Source organism: Tribolium madens, unplaced genomic scaffold (genome assembly GCF_015345945.1).
Source record: "Tribolium madens isolate multiple individuals breed KSU strain unplaced genomic scaffold, Tmad_KSU_1.1 Scaffold_3;HRSCAF=73;Tcas5.2_LG2, whole genome shotgun sequence".
Classification (NCBI taxonomy): Eukaryota; Metazoa; Arthropoda; class Insecta; order Coleoptera; family Tenebrionidae; genus Tribolium; species Tribolium madens.
The window spans coordinates 1768182-1773507 of NW_025401006.1; the positions used below are offsets into that span (position 1 = coordinate 1768182).

The 5326-nt window shown below is 27.5% G+C and overlaps 1 protein-coding gene across 7 annotated transcripts in view; it reads right to left on the reverse strand.

Annotated features, from left to right (window-relative positions):
• The window catches only part of LOC123006942 (diuretic hormone class 2), a 34113-nt gene extending 29055 nt beyond the window's left edge, over positions 1–5058 (reverse strand). For all 7 annotated transcript variants that reach the window (XM_044401893.1, XM_044401892.1, XM_044401891.1 and 4 more), the window contains exon 1: positions 4969–5058. The gene's annotated coding sequence lies outside the window, so the exon portion shown is untranslated. The remainder of the gene's footprint in view (positions 1–4968) is intronic.
• Between the last annotated feature and the right edge of the window lie 268 nt (positions 5059–5326).

Here is a 5326-nt window from a genome sequence, read left to right on the forward strand (position 1 = left end):
CTTGTTTGAGCCTTTTTTCTTTGGTTTAAGTTTTTGGCCGTTCAGATCATGTATTTTTAAATTTATTTAGCAAAAACGACACATCTTGCATCATTAAACATGCACCGGTTCAAAAAAGTCTCAATTTCTGTTTTATGTTGTACAAAATATTAAACAATAAAGATATGCAAATGATATGAATTGTGAGTATAGTTTTTTCTGCGAGCCTAAATTAAGTTAAAAATTCTAAATAGGTAAGTTGACATTTTTATTCGTCCACCAAATAGGATACAATTTTATACATGCCAAATATTATATGCTTCTAATTTTATAAAACAAACGAAATAAGGGATATTTCTGATTTATTCCTTCTCCATAAGTTGGGTTCACATGTTTATTCAAAATACACCCGAATGCTTCAGTTTTATGGAGCACTGTAAAAGGTGAGTACTAGGTACATAAAAATTTATTGTTGGGTTTATAAATAAAATTTACAGTTTTTGTCTTCAGATAACGAACTGTGAAAACCATGGCAATTCAGAATTAAATTGTATTACCTCATGATTTGATTAAAATTTTAACTTTATTATTTAACTAAAATAAGTGACAAAGACCATCTTTACAATTTTTAATTAAATATCTATAATAAAATATTATATATAATTATAAATTATATAAATATTATATAAAACTGTTATGTTGAAGAAGTTATATACGGTCTTTTTAATAACTCAAAACGTTTTTGTAAATGTTAGTATTTTATTTAGTTTAGAGGATACAAATTCGATCGAATTGAAAAAAAAACATATTATGTCGACATAAATTCGTCAAAAATGCTTTTTAATGAAGTTTGGACTTGTTGAGCACTTTATTCGAAAATGTGCATTACAAAGAGACGTTACGAGTAATAAGTAAATTTGATGATAATTTTAACAAAATAATTAGGTATGCAAAATACTTAGAAGAATAGCTTAAAACCAAACAATGCCCACTTTTAGATTCTAAATACACTTTTGATTTTGTGTTCGGTCAATTTTTCATCAAATAGGTATATAATATTTTTCAGTGAAACACTTCGTAATTATCAGCATATTAACTTTTAAAGAAAACACTGTTAAAAGTCTAAACAAACAATGATTTACTTGGAAATTAAAACATACAGTCGTAGTTTGACAATTTATTGATTCAAATGGTAACCCAAGCACAAACTTTTAAAAGAACCTAATTTAAATTAGAAATTTATTTGATCAGTCAATAGATGCGTGTGTTTGTCATATGCATAAAATAATAAGTGCTTGAAGCTTGATGACATTTTTTGCATAAAACTCGTCGGTGTACAAATTTGATTACCTATGATAATTGAATGATAAATACTGAATACGAATATACGTTTGTTTATAAAATGGCATGCATTAAAACCGGTGTTTTGTTGGATTTTCTGTTTAATGAATTTTAATTCTTCTCGGATTAGTTCCATACTCCTTTTTTGATTGGCTTCCAATCCTCTTGCTTTAATTTTTTAAAGCAGATGCTTGCGTTATTTTTTAATTACTTTAACCAATCCATTCTTTACCGATTTAACTATTTGGTAGCTGCTAGTCGTAGAGTGTTTCTGCTTTTGAGTAGGTGATTGAACAATGCATGTGACAATTCTATTTCGACAATTCCACCGCGAACCTAAAAACAGGAAATCAACATGTGGTTAAACCAACGTGTTCAGGTCATTACGGCATCCACAATTTGCACTTTTCATTTACAATAAAACCTACTAACGTATTCGACGGCCACGGGAAGAGAATTAAATTTTGATTAGTTTGAAAGCAGGGACGCGTCGAAGCTTAGTCACCAAAAGCCACCGCTTCAAGGGTTCCAATCTAACTTATATGTCCTTTGTTCTTCGACAGACTTTGACATTAGAATTGTGGTTTTTAACATTATTTGTCTAATCGTTCTTCTAATTCCTTTGAAGTTCGTGCTTTAAGACGTTTATCAGAAGAGCATAAGAAAGATTTCAATAAAGATGTATACGTTTTACAATGTTTGCTTTGAAAGTGGAATAATTTGTCGTTATTATGATTGGATTACTTTACATGCAGGTCTGGAATTTTTAGATTATAGACTTTAAAAATATAATAGTCATTATTGGAAGTTTTCTATAAGAAGAAAGTTCTATTTGCATTAGTCTTGATAAACATCCATAAAAATTCACTTAACAGGTTATTAAAAAACTTCTTGAATTATCGTCATCTTGAGCGTGGATTAAAAAAAATTGTTGATTTTGAGTTACATCTGCAGTCATTGGCGTCTTGTAATTTAGTTTTGTTTATTACAATCACATTATGGTGGTGCAAATAAAAAAAAATATATGTTTTTCTGAATTTTTCACAATCGAAAAAGGTCAAGGTGTTTTTATTCGTCTCTCAAAAATCGCATAATTTCAATATTATGAAAACAAATACTAAATTTGGTGAGATAACATTAACTCCTACGAATTTTAGCTAGCGTATAATTTTCATAATTGTTCAAATTTAAAGTAAATTTTCATAAGGAGATAACATCTTTAAAAAGTGATTTGCATTTTTCCAGTGTGCTTCTCTCCCCTGGTGTTATTTAATTATGTCAGACGATGCAAATCTGAAATTACAAGCTTACGCACCTGAACCTAGATCTTTTTTGTAAACATTTAATTATACTATAAATAAATTAAATGAATATCTTGGTTATGAATCTAATTAAATATTTATGTAATAAATAGATAATTCTAGGATGAGAGTTTTTGGTAGTAAACAATGTTAGAGCCTTTCATAAATTTTCATTAACTTGTTAAATGGAATTAACTTTAGTGTCAGTGGATATCATGAGGTTTTTATTACTACTTCCAAAACTGATAGTTAATGTAAAAATCTATTAGCTCTTGCGATCTTTGGTTACGAAGAATTTTAATTACTTGTCTGCCTGTTACAAATACCAAAATTTTGATCTTATCGATCTTAGGTTTTCTAGTTTATTGCGACCAGCAAAAATTAAATTACTTTTTTACTTCTTAATTGTTTTATTTTATATGTTTAGATTATAACAAGCATGATTATGATTTTGTTTTTTAAAGTATTTTTGAAGCACTTATTAAAGTATTTTTTCTAAAAATATTACTACAGCATTAATGACTGAAATAAATAATAAGCACACACAAAACAAATTACAAATGAAAGTAGCAAACAAAAGATATTTCATCAAAGAAAAGCAATACTTGTATGTTATTAGATGGATAACACATTTTGTACTATTTGTGGATACCATTTTTAATTAGGAATTATAAAAAAAGAGTGTGAAAAATGTATGCAGCAGAAAATTTGTTACTCAAACGAAAATATTTTGGTTAGATCTGTTAATTCAAGTGTTTTTGCAGAGCACAGAATTTTTAAAACATTTTCAGAAAAGAAAAGAATGTCAGTTTATTTACTATAATTATATTTCTGAGTTTGTTCTTTATAATATGATGTCGACGTTGTTCAACAAAAAAAACCGTTTATTTGTCTCTCATGTATTATTATCAATTATGTTTGCTTTGATTTTTTATTTGTTTTCTTTCTGATTTTGATAAATTAAAGGGGTTTTATTATTTTTTAATTGTGCTCATATTAAAACATATCAAACAAAAAAAGTAAAATTTGAGGTAATTTAATAATTAATTTTCGTGTTTTATTACAAAAAAAGATTTTTGAAAGTAAATTTTAGTAGAATTTTGCCATTTCGTACTATTACAAAATTCTACAAGTATATCATATTTCATTAAAATTAAATCAATAGAATCAATCTTTTTGAAGAATAAGGTAAGGTAATAATTTTTATTTATTAGATCGATGTTATAAAAGTTTTACAGCTTTCAATATTCCCACTTTATTGCACTCATCAAAAAATAATGCAGTAACTTAATTACACTAGTAGATCAAAATGCAATTTTAATTGTAAAACTTTGCGTAGTAATATAGAATTTTCGTCATTTTGCAGTAAAATATTAGAGTTTATTATTTGCATATTACAATTTACTATACTAGTGTATTTTGTTTTTCATAGATTTCAATTTTTGGTATGTAGATTACATTGAATAGAATAAATTCAATGAAATAATTGTCAATACATAATAGATCATTATAACATCTCATCGTGTTAGAAACTTGCAACTCTTATTAATTACTAAAATATAAGTTGGTATTTTTAAATTATATAATAAATATAAATTAAAAAAGATTAACTGTGTAGATACGAGCAATTTATTTTTTCAAATTGTGCAAATAAAGTTTCAAAAACTGAATCTACTGAAAATTAAAATTCCTAATTGTGGTTTATTTATTAGTAGAAATTTTAGGATTTTAACTGGTGTATTATAAGGTTTTTTTTTTTTTGAAAAGTTATCCTACAAAATATCTTGCCACTTTGGCGCAATATTTCTTTAAATGTAGGACACTTTGCTACAATTAATCACTTTTGAAAAGTGAGTGGTTTTCAATATACTTGTTATTTATTGGCTCTACGCGAAAATCAATCATAACATTTACTGTTTACTAAATTTCAGCATAAACAATAACATGGCCTTTATTTCAAGTTCGTGAAAGTTTAGTAAAAAGACTGTTGATCAAATAAGTAAAACATTCGCAAACTTCCTACTCCCTCAAGCATATAACTTCTTCTTTATAAATATGAAAGGTTTTATAAAAATGGTGGATGCGCCGGGCTAACAAATTTAATTTACTAAGAAAGTATAATGTCATGCACTGGAACTTCTTTTATTTTTGTGTGGTTAATATTAGTTAAAGATCAGCAAGTATTTAAAAGGTCATTTGTGTCAACTTGATTCACCGTAATAATTGCTTTAACGTTAGGTTGAAAAAAATGTTCGTGCATAAAAATTTATCCATTATTTTTTTTATTTTTTTTTATTAAAAAAAAAATAAAGTTGGATATAACCGATAAGTTAAAAAACGTACTCACCTCGATAATCACCTGTTGGTGGCGTCAGTCGTCGATGTCAACTAGGCTGTGAAGTCGGTTGTAACGTGGGGTTGTAACTGTGAGGGAAACAGTATGAACGGGAAGATCTTTTATAGGCATCGTGGCGTCCCCGCTTGCGTCTCGACGCTCGCGCCGCCCCCTTACCAATCAGCATCGGCCCATTGAACATACACTACACTTATCATTATTCATCGATATGTCATAATGAAATCCATTGATAATGTATAACTAATTACATAGATTAGTCTGTCACACCACTCGGCACAAAAAAAATTGACATTAGGAAAAATCGGGTATCTAACGTAAATATTACACTTTTCCATAAAAATTTAAAATT